Source organism: Podarcis vaucheri, assembly GCF_965113315.1.
Source record: "Podarcis vaucheri genome assembly, chromosome: 3".
In the NCBI taxonomy this organism is placed as follows: Eukaryota; Metazoa; Chordata; class Lepidosauria; order Squamata; family Lacertidae; genus Podarcis; species Podarcis vaucheri.
In genome coordinates, this window is record NC_138761.1 from 126,712,053 (window position 1) to 126,723,706 (window position 11,654).

At 45.3% G+C, this 11,654-nt stretch overlaps 1 long non-coding RNA gene across 2 annotated transcripts; it reads left to right on the forward strand.

Moving 5' to 3' along the window:
- The first annotated feature begins 1,330 nt into the window (after positions 1-1,330).
- LOC309528432 lies at positions 1,331-11,295 on the forward strand. Of its 2 annotated transcripts, XR_014217736.1 has the most exons (6): positions 1,331-2,510; positions 3,276-3,905; positions 6,170-6,296; positions 7,760-7,864; positions 8,394-8,454; positions 9,008-11,295. It is a non-coding gene; the product is annotated as an uncharacterized lncRNA (long non-coding RNA). The 2 variants fall into 2 exon arrangements; XR_014217737.1 differs by lacking the exon at positions 1,331-2,510 and having other exon boundaries at positions 2,517-3,905.
- Positions 11,296-11,654: the final 359 nt, after the last annotated feature.

Genomic DNA, 11,654 nt, shown 5'->3' on the forward strand with positions numbered 1-11,654 from the left:
TGTCTGGAGAAATCCTTGCACAGCAAGATCTCAGGAAGCAGGAATACTTCAGCTCCACACAAGGCATGTTGGCAGGCAGACACAGCCTGGTGTGGAGTTGGCAAAGGGAGCCACTACCAGCCATACAGAGGGGAAATCAAAGCAATATTGTTTGGAATCTGTTGAATATCTCTCTACTTCAAGGCTACTCATTGGCCTTCAAAATCTGTGGGCACAATCCATTCCCCTGTGCAAGCCCCAGTTGAGGTAAATGAGAGCTTCATGAGTGCTCTTAAGCATCTCCTCATGGCAAGGACACTTGCATAGGTGAGTCTCTCAGTGCGTTTGGCTTGATGGAGCTGAATGAATATAGGAGTTCCACAACTCAAAATGCAAAGAAAATAATTGAGTAAGTCCATCACTAAGATGGTGCATTCTTTTCTCCATTCTTTCTCTGGGATGAAGTCAAACTGCTGTGTTAGCAGAGCCAAGGTGGCTTCCCCGGGGGGGCAAACCTGGGCATTATGTGCGGAGGTCCTGGGCTGCCCAGACAACAAGACAGTTGTTCATCAAAATACTTTATTGTAGCTATAGACTACTGTCTTTTACTCAAATAAAGCCAATCGATTCACTTAAGAGACTTTATAAACTGCCCAAAATCTTCCTTTCTGAACATACTGATAAGCAATGCCAGAGAAATTCACACATTGGTCAGTGAGGAGAACTTGGTTGGTTTTCATTTTCATAGAAAAGTTTCAAGAATCACTTAGTGGGTGCTCAGTCAGAGTTTCCACTCTATGAAAGCCATAGAATAAGGAGACATCAAGCGATGTGCTTGCAAATCATTCCATAGGACCATCCTTTCTAGACACTTCCTTTCCGAAGCCAGGAAGGGGGTTCTGTTCTGTAGGTGGAATTATCTTCCTCAGTGGCTTTGACTGCAAACAGCAGTCTCTCTATAGAGAGAGGTCTGAAAGGCGTTTCTCACTTTTTTCATAGCAACAATAATGATGTGGGGATAAATGTTGGGGATTAACCACCATCTGGAGGGACGGCTAATGGCTCACAGAGCAGCTGAGAATCATTAACTCCAACTACTCATTAATCGCCAGAAAATATCCTGTGCCAATGCCCTTATTATTGGCACATGCTAAAAGCAGGGGAAAGATTGTGAAGTAAATATATGGATCTGATTCATAAAAGGGGTGTCCTCTCCCTCACAGTGTAGCCTGAGGAGAAAGGGAGAAAGTCACTGTTGTTGAGGGTGGGAAAGCGATCTTTTTCTCAGCCTCGGAAAAGATCCACGTCTTGTGGGAACTGGAATTTGGGCCCCACGAGACACCAGGTGAGCGGTGGGGAAACAGATCTCTGTAACGTCTTTCCCCACCAATCCTTTGGAGGAATGGGACACAGTGGAGACTGTCATAGCTTTAAGAAATATGGTTTATTCACCTATTTACACCTCTCATGGGGGTGGGGTCCAGATCTTACAGTATGGTCATTTCAAGATGAGCTTGTACCCCATAGCAGTGCAGCCCTGGAATCCAAGGAATCTCTCCCAGCCAGCAAACAGCCAGCCTGCCCAAGATGGATACCGGTCTTTTTTCCTCCCCCTCCTTCTTCCCAGCAACCCTTGCTAAAGATTCCCTTTTCCTGTCACCTGACACCCATTTACTCTGGCAACTTGCCAAACCCCCTTATTTTAAGCTACTTGTGTTTTAACATATTTGCAATGTTTCTTTTAAATAATCTACAAACATTTTCCAATCCTCCTTAAACTCTTCCTCATCTTGATCTCTAATTTTAAGTTAAACTTGCAAATTCAGCATATTTCATCTGTTTTAGCTGCCACTTGTCTTTTGTACGTACAAAGTAATGGGCTGATCTCAAGTGTCTGCTGCCTCCCTCCCTTTGCACGAGTTGACTTTATTTATTTATTTATTAACGCAAATTTCATACTGCTTAACTGTAAATAAAACATCTCAGCGGTTCACAAAGACTATAAACCATACATGAAGAATTGCATAAAATATGTTCTAATGTGCCCTCACAACAATTCAGTTATGCTTCAGGGTTTTCAATGATTTAAATTCAAATTATGAAAGCTCTGAGCAGGCTATACAACATCATAAAACTAAGCAGGCATAAAAGACACAGTTGCCACCTAAATTGGAAGGAATTATATACGTAAGGCAATGAGGGAAGCTGTGAGTGTGTCTCTGCATTCCCACACACGGAAACACATGCATGCATGCTCCAGCAACCTAAGCCTGAGTCTTGCACTGTTTGCAGCTGCTTTTAAATTACCTTTAAAGGCTACATGCTACTGCTTCGTTCCACTATGCTTGAGATACTAAAGTAATCAGGATAGTCACTTGATCTTGTGAGATGTTGGCATTCAAAATGCACATGCAAAGGGTTAATGGCAAGAGCTGTAGAATTCTGCTGGTGTTGCACAGTCAGTGGCAGTTATGGTGGCAGTTGGTACAGTTATGGCAGTTTGGGAACAGACTTAATGGTCAGAGTAGCAGGTACATGTTATGCTGTGCTGCTGTCTGCCTCAGAGTTAATTAGTCTGTAACAGTTTAATCTATGTAAGACGCTATAGCAGCTTAAGTAAATATGCATTGCATATTTAATCTGCAACTGCAAGCACACAAAGCAAAAATTAGATGTTGCTTTAAACTTTAAAAGTGAGTGTGAACTAATCCAAGGGTCAAACGACCCAGGGCTGCCTCCCACATACTCTGCAAATGGGAACTAGAGCCTCATTCCCACAGATCTCAATCTGGGTTTTCACCAGAAAGGCCCCTGGTTGGGGCCACCGACTGAAAAGCCAATGCCATTGCTGGTGTAAGTGATGAAAGCTGTACAAAGGGAAGCCAGTTTACCACCTTGGGGGGTTGACAGTGTTAAGATTTATCTGTCAATTATTTACACAGTAGGCAAGACCAACACAAGCCTGGAAGCTGAGAATTCCGAAATAGTAGTTCAGAGCCGGGTCCTACAATTAGAGCAGTAGCCTAGCCAAGAGTGTCCTGGGAATGCTGGGGTTCAGGCACCAGAGCTGGATTTGCAAATGAAAAGAGCAAATGTGCAAGTCATAAAGCTAAATAGAGAAGCTCTGCAAGCTATTAGACCACTAAGTGGAGTAAAAAACCAGTGTTCCTGGTTGCTGCTTCCAAGCCCAGGCTGGGCTCGCTTTGCTTTGAAAGCCTGATTGGATAAAGTATTTTTATTAACTTCACATTTTGCTGCTCATTTTCTTCCTCCTTCTTTTCATATTGCTGGCTCAGGAAGACTCTGCTCCTGAAATGGATGGTTATTGGCCGTGGCAGGTTGCAACACCCCTGCAGGCACCCACAGACAAATCCCAGAGCGCAGACCACAAAACCAGAGGAGCTTCATCGGCTGCTGGTGTTGGGAAATTGCACAAGCAACGCTTTGTCTTTATCCTCTGCCATATGCATCTTGTCCTTTCCGCAACTGGTATATGGACCCCTAAGCAGAAAGCAAAACTGGGACCTTACAACCACTTCACCCACAATGCTTTTCAGCTTGCATAGCAAAGAGGACTTATGGGCTTTTCTGAATGATTTGCCTACTGACCATCCATCCTGATTTTGCCAGGACTGATTGGTCTTTGTTGAGCATTTGTTCTGATTGGTTTGCAGAAAGATATGACAATGAACATCCATCCTGATTTGCTTGTGTGGCATTTATACCACTTCCTGTTAACCATTTGTCTACCCCCACACTTTTCAGGTCATCTCCACATCACTTTCCTAAACACAAAATGCCTGTTTTTGTTTTAAAGTGGATTTGTTGTACTAATGCAATGGAGTGTTTTAATCCACTTCAACTGCGCAAGCCCAAATTTCCAGTATGTACTTGAATTCCTCCTGCAAAATAGGTATAGTCTGGAGGTAAGTAACACGTGTTTGTAAACAGTCATGTTTATGCGTCACTTGTGTGTAGGGCATAAACATGATTGCTTGGGAGCGCAGCCACATTTTTAGCCTTGCCCTAACACCATTTCTCCTTCAACAATCGCCTACAGAGGCCCATCAACAGCAGTGCCTACGGCAGGAGCAGACCCCAAGAGCCCCTTCCCTTCCCACAGTTTCCAGCAGCTAATATTTAGCAGCATACTGCCTCTGACCATGGAGACAGAATGGAGCCGATGTTTTCAGATTTACCGCTTTAAGATGTCAAAACGGTGTGGTATTTTAGACAGGTCTGAAAACATTAAGAAAAAGCAATGAATGTGCTTATAGAATGAGCAGCAGTTGATCTCATCTTCTATTGCTGTAGTTTTCTAACTTTGGGGGGGAAAGCCATGGTGGTAATAATAATAATAATAATAATAATAATAATAATACTTTCCCCAGCCACTCTGGGAGGCTTCCAACAGGAGATTAAAAATGCATTAAATCATCAGTCATTAAAAAACTTTCCTAAACAGGGCTGCCTTCAGATGTCTTCTAAACGTCAGATAGTTGTTTGTTTCTTTGACATCTGATGGAAGGGTGGGAGCCACTACCAAGAAGGCCCTCTGCCTGGTTCCCTATAACTTCGCTTCTCAGTGCTGGACCTCAGTGTCTGGGCAGAACGATGGAGGTGGAGATGCTCCTTCAGGTATACTGGGCTGAGGCCTTTTAGGGCTCATCATTTGTCAGGTGCTTTCAGATGCTCAGTATCCCTGTGTGGTTACAACAACCCTGTAAAGTTGTTGAAGGCCAGAGCTATACGTTCCCCATATTGCAGCTGTAGGGACTTCTGAGGCTGAGATGGGTCTTGGCTAAAGACACCGAATGACAGCATAATGACTGTTTAGGAAAGTTGTTTAATGACTGATGATTTAATGCATTTTTAATCTCCTGTTGGAATCCTCCCGGAGTGGCTGGGGAAAGTATTATTATTATTATTATTATTATTATTATTATTATTATTATTACCACCAGGGCAGAGACTGGAACGGGGGACCCCCAAGGTATGTAGCTCAGACCCTCCAAGGGTCCCTATTTTCCAGGGACATCCCTGATTTAGAGAAGCTGTCCCAGTTTCTGATTTGATCCCAGAATGTCCCACTTTTCCTTAAAAAGGTAAAGGGACCCCTGACCATTAGGTCCAGTCGTGACTGACTCTGGGGTTGTGGTGCTCATCTCGCTTTATTGGCCAAGGGAGCTGGCGTACAGCTTCCGGGTCATGTGGCCAGCAGGACTAAGCTGCACGGAAACGCCGTTTACCTTCCCGCCGGAGCGGTACCTATTTATCTACTTGCACTTCATGCTTTCGAACTGCTAGGTTGGCAGGAGCAGGGACCGAGCAACGGGAGCTCACCCCGTCGCGGGGATTCAAACCGCCGACCTTCTGATCGGCAAGTCCTAGGCTCTGTGGTTTAACCCACAGCGCCACCCATGTCCCACTTTTCCTTAGGATGTCCCTATTTTCATGGAGTTATCCAACCTCCGAGCTGTCTGAAGGCAATTCTATATAGGGAAGTTTTTTTAATGTTTTATTTTTTATTATGTTTTTAGTATATGTTGGAAGCTGCCCAGAGTGGCTGGGAGAACCCAGTAAGATGTGTAAAGTATAAAGAGTAAAATGATCATTATGGAATGGGACGTCCCTATTTTCATTGGAGAAATGTTGGAGGGTATGCTAGCACACAGCACAATCCACAATCCTGGCCAGGCCTACTCAGAAGTTAATCCTTTTGAATACAATAAGGCTTGCTGCTAGGTAAATGGGGTCAGGACTGCAGCCTTTGCCTGTTCACTCCACAACTTGTTTTTATTTAGTTTTGCATTTATATCCCACTATTCCTCCAAGGTGTACAAAGCTCCCCCCTTTTTAGTCCCACAACAACCCTGTGAGGTTGTTTAGGCTTTGTGGAAAAGTAAGTTTGCTTGTCTTCAGCTAAATAGCCTAAGGTTATTTATAGGTAATTGAAGGTTATTCATAGGAAGCTGCCTTGGACAGAGTCAGTGTGTTGACCTATCTACCTCAGCAGCAGCAGCAGCAGCAGCTCTCTAGGATTCAGATGGGGGGGGCAGCGCCACCTGGAGATGCCTCCAGGACTGAACATCAGCATGTAAAGCAGATGGTCTAATCCTGTGCTATGGACAACCTTAGGCTTGGGAGTCTTCTTCTGCACTTAAAGGTTGTGGGGATGGTCTCTCTTTAGAAATGTTGGAAGAAGAATGATCTGAAATACAGACGTGAACCTGAAGAGAGAAGATGCAGCAAAGCTGCAGACAGAGCAGCAGGTGCACCAAAGTTCTGAAGAAGCATCACCCCTCAGGAGGGGCAAGGTGGGTGGGTTGCCGTGGTAACAATGTCTTGCCCTCCCTTGTGACATCTCTCCCTTAAAAGTCACCAACTGCAGGTGTCCCTTGTGGGTTAGTGAGGAGAGGTCAGGAGAGAGCAGTGTGGTTGGAGTTGGTGGGAAGAGGTTCAGGAGAGGCTTTTGATTCATTGGTATTTTCTAATTTGATCATTTTCCATTTTGATTTGCTGCCCCACTAGCTAACAGTTTCAGGTTAAGAACGGACATCCAGAACCAATTAAGTTCGTAACCAGAGGTACCACTGTATATTGGAGGGGGGACTTTTTCTGGACAGCCTACTGTTCATACTGTGAGTAGAATTCCTTCTCTTAGTCTCCTGGGGGGGGTGTCCTTGGGTCCCCTGCGCAGCCTTGGCTCTCTTGAAATCGTCTCAGCCAGTCACTCCCCTTCAAAAGAGCTCAGCTTCTCCACATTCTTTCCCTACCTTCCCATTTTCTTTCCATCTCATCATTTACATTTATTGTTACATTCATAGCCCCCTTTCCTCCCAGGAGCTCACAACCACCCTGCGAAGTAGCCTAGGCTGAGAAAAGAGACTGGCCCAAGGTCAACCAGTGAGCTTCATGGCTGAGTGGGGATTTGAACCCTGGTCTCCCAGGTCCTCCTAGTGCAGCCCTCTAACCACCACACCTCTCCCTGCCTCCATTTTCCATCTTTCCAATAGGCATTCTCTCCCCTTCCTGGGGGTCTCTCTGGCTCTAAGCAAGACTCCACTACCTTCCTCTTTCAGTTGCCCAACATTTTCTGCTCCTCTTCTGGGACACCTTGATGCTTGGAGAACCCTCCTAGGGGTCTCCTCCCTCTCCAGACAGGCTGTCCTAAGAAGACGAGGCAGAGCAGCCCTTTAAATGCAGGCAATGCTTCTCTTTTCTTTGGGGTGGAGTGTTGGATATAGCATAGCAGGAAAAGTGGTTTCACTCCAGAGGCCTGTTTAGTCCAGTGGCCAACCAGATGTCTCTAGGAAGCCCACAAGTCATAGCCGACTCCTGGGGCTTCTCCTCTCACAGGTGGCTTCAGTGGTAGACTGCGTCTGAACCTGGAAGTTCTATATGGCCATTTCTGATTATAACCATAGATACTCTCCTCCTCTGTGAATAGATGTGACCCCCTTTCTAAATTTGCAAGCCTGTAGGCCTCACCGCATCTTGTGACTGCCAATTTCACATACCAATTAAAAATTATGTGACGAAGTCCCCATCAATGTTAATGAATTATCCAAAGCTCTAGTATTAGATGGAGGGGGGGGTGAAACCTCTCCCTTCTACCTATTGATTGTATTTATTTGTTTCATAAAATTTACACAGCTGGATTGTACAAAAAACCCTCAAAGCAGTTTACAAAAAGATAAAGCAATTTTAAAATGCTATACTTTAAAACATACAGAAGTTAAAATACTAAAATAGATTAAAATTACTTCGACTTTCTAAGCATCTTGGTAGGCTTGTCTGAACCAGAATGTCTTAAGGCGGTGCCAGCAAGAGTCCAGGGAAGGAGCCGGACTGATCTCAACAGGCAGGAAGTTCCAAAGTGCAGGTGACAAGGCAGGGATGATGGGGCACCTGTAGCAGCACCAACTCGGCTGGTGGAGGCAGCTGCATGGGCACAGGTCCGCGCTCTGTGCTGAAGCATTCTGCTCTAACTGCAGCTCCAGGTCAAGCCCAAGGGAAGGCCAACACATTCAGCACGTGGCAGGAATCCAGTCTGGAAGCAGCCAGGGCAGGACTGGGGGTGGCCAGGCTCTTTGGGTCCTGGCATGGCCGTAGCTGTCAGACCCGTAGCAGCTGGTACCTCCTTTCTCTCCAAGCCCTTTGAGCTCTGGCCTGCCTCTTTCCAGCTCTTGGGACGCCCTTCAGTTCACTTAACTGCAGAGATATGGAAGGAGTTGGTCAGGATGGGCCTGCTATGATCTATTAGGCTAAACGTATTTCTGTTCTGTCTATTCTGCTGTGATTCCCCCTCTTCGTTAGACACCCCGCCTCACACACACAAGCACACCCCACAAATTTTGGTTATAGGCTTCTGACTGGTTTTCTCTGCCCTCCTCATCTCTTCTATGCTCAAGTAATTGAGAAGGAGCAACAGAGTGGTCCCGCTCCAAGGCGAGGAGCAGCTTGTGGCACCAGGTGAGCAAATGCCCCTCATTTTTTGGATAGAGAAGGGCAGCAATAGGCTAGGATGGCAGCTCAGAGTACAGGATCTGGAGTGGGGGGCGGCAGTTAGTAAAAAGATCAGAAGAGCCAGACTGCTGGATCCAACCCAAGGTCCATCTGGTGCAGTGGCCCTCCAGTTTTGTGGGGTCCAGTGAGGATGCACTTGACTGAAAGAGGCGAGAAGACATTTATGGAGGAAGGAGGTGGCAGAGGCAGCTGAGAGGACAGGGCTGGGGGACGGTTGTCGGCTACAGGGCCACCTTCCCTTGTGAGCCACATTCTGGGGGCCGCAGGCCAGGACTGGCACCCAAGGCCTGGGGTGTCCCACGAGGGTTGCCATATTTCAAAAAGTCAAAAGTTGTTGTTGTTTTTTTAGCAAAACCCCATAGTTGTAGGACTTTTTTTTTTTTAATGAAAAGGCCAATGGCAGCCTTTGATAAGAGTAGAAGCAGGGAAATCAAGGGGAAGACTCTTGGAATAGTCTTGCAAGAGACTCACCTGTCTCCATGTCCTTCTCTTGTTGCAGTTGTGCCACAGATCTTCCAAGTCTCCCCAGCACCTGAGGCGAGTATTGGAGAAAAAAAGAGTAGGGACTGGATCCCTCAGACCTGCCCCCTGCTGCTCGAGGTCTTTGCCCCCAGTTCTGCAGTCTCTAATGGGGAGAAGCCCTCTCACTTTGAACAGACAGCCTGACTTTGGCCATTTCAGCAACTGGAGCAAGAAAAGCTCATCTTGGTCCCGATAATAGGGACCTGTCTGGAGGCTGCACAGAGGGGCTTCCGGAGGATCTTGAAAGCAGCGGGCTGCTCAGTTGCTGAATTAATTAGCAGAGTAATTTCTCCTCCCTCGCTCATAACATGTCCATGACTTAAATCCATTTTTTCATCTTAAGAAATGGAAGTTTATTGCTCACAGAGGCGACTTTGGAGAGTTGCCAAGAAATGCACGGTGCTTTCCATCCAGTGCCCCTGCCCCCTCATTCCTTCCGGATTTGGGGCCAGGTGTTGGGCGAACTGTGGATGAGACTGCCGCTCCCAACCCTGGGGGAGTTGGGAGACTGATTACTCGGCCTCTAATTACCTGTGCAAACAGCTGCAACGGAATTCCAGCCTCCTCCATGGCACCAAATTGGTATTGTATTTGATGCAACCTGAAATCTGTTCTGCATAGTTAAGTTTGCACAACACCATCTTAAGACTGTTAGAAATGGCAGGCTGTGTGGGTTTCACTTTATTTGTAAGAAATCAATCTTTTAGTGTTGCAGTACCCATATTTTGGGACGCCTGCCTATTGATGCCACTTTAATAAGTGAAAGTTTACTCCAAGTATTTTTCTTTGGAGTTAAATCAATGAATGAGAGGAGAGAGCAAGGAAGAGTATGCTGTCTTTGCTCTGCCAGCACCACCGCCATCTTCTATGAATTGGAAGGACAACTTCTGCACCAGAGATCCTGGTCTTCCCACAAAGGCTCCCCATGCTACTCAGACCCTGGGAAATCAGGATTTTGCCTCGTGCCGTGGAGCGTATGGTGACAGGGCCAGAGCTAATACACTCATCCCCACCTCCCAGCCCAATTGTTTTAATAGGGTCAGCAGTAACTAACTCCACTCCTTCAGACATGGATTGGTTCTGTTTACCAATCTGAGCCACCTGGATTTTATGTGCTTCTCTCTAGCAGGGAAAGAAATGGAAGCCATCAGTGCAACGGTGGACTACAGAAATACTCTGTACCTGTTTTCAATTACTGTGCTATCAGCCATTTGTTATAATAGAGAAAAGGGGTTTTGCTTTACAAAGCTTCCTGCATAGAAGCCTGACTGAGGAAACCCAGCTTTCCTTGTCAAAGCTAAATTACTGTTCAAGATGACAGCAAGAAAAGCAAGACAAAAAAAGATTTAAAGTAGCTCTGTAGTATATGGGATATTGGCAGGTGTTAGGTTATTAAATACCAACTACGAATCCTGTAAGATCTTGTGGAATTCTAACGGAGGCCACGCAGAGTTTCCCCTTTTGGCCAAAGTGGAGATTTTTCTTTCTATTTTACATACATAAAAAATACTCCCCCCCCCCCGCTGCCTGTTTTTAGACTGGGCTTCCTTTTCTTCACCCCACTGATGCACCGGTCTGGGTTTGCATCTGTTTTCCTTTGCCTCTTTCTCGCTTCCTTCACCATTTACTTTTGTAAGCCCACTGATGTTTTCATTCAATTCCCCTGGGATTTCACCCTGCGTTTTACTGTTTTCAAAATCTCTCAAACTGTCCCAATCTTTGAGTTACCTTCCATCCCATAGCACTATCTGGGACCTGTTTCCAATTAGGTATGTTTTGTCTTGTTTACTGATTTTTTTCTTCTCCTATATGCAGCTACAGTTGCTTTTTCAGCTGGGCTGGAGCTGACAGAAGCCAGAGAAGGACACACTTTCCTTTCCATTGGTATTTTCTCAGGCCAACTGCTTATTTGTCTTTGCCCATGCAATAATGTCAGCAGCCACTTAGGATAATGGAATGTTTACTCTTGAATGCCTACAATTTTGGGGGTACATTGCACTTTTAATACTACTTCCCCAATCAAGTCACATTATCTACATTACAGGGAAGAAAATACAATTTCTTCATTTAGCCCTCACTTGCAGAATGTTTGGGACGGCTAGCGATGTAAGGATCTGTCAACTTCTCTCTGCTCTATCAGTTTCTCATTTTTTCAATTCAGTTCTCCACATTTCTGGAGCAATCTGTGATCTTAAAAAAAATCCTAATGAAACATTTTTAGCATTTTAGTTCAAATTTATCTGAATAAACAACATTTTGCATGCAGCTTTGATGATGATGATAATAATAATAATAATAATAATAATAATAATAATAATTTATTGGTATCCTGCCCATCTGGTTGGGTTTCCCCAACCACTCTGGGCAGCTTCCAACAAAGATTAAAAATACATTAAAATGTCACACATTAAAAACTTCCCTAAACAGGACTGCCTTCAGACTAATACATGAAGGAACGTCTCCACTCCATCATCCAGCCCACACATTGAGGTCCAGCTCTGAGGGCCTTCTGGCAGTTCTCTCATTGCAAGATGTGCAACCAGGCAGAGGGTTCAGTAGTGGTGCTCATCCCATCAGATGTCAAGGAGATAAACAACTACTGTATTTTAGAAGACCCTTCATCT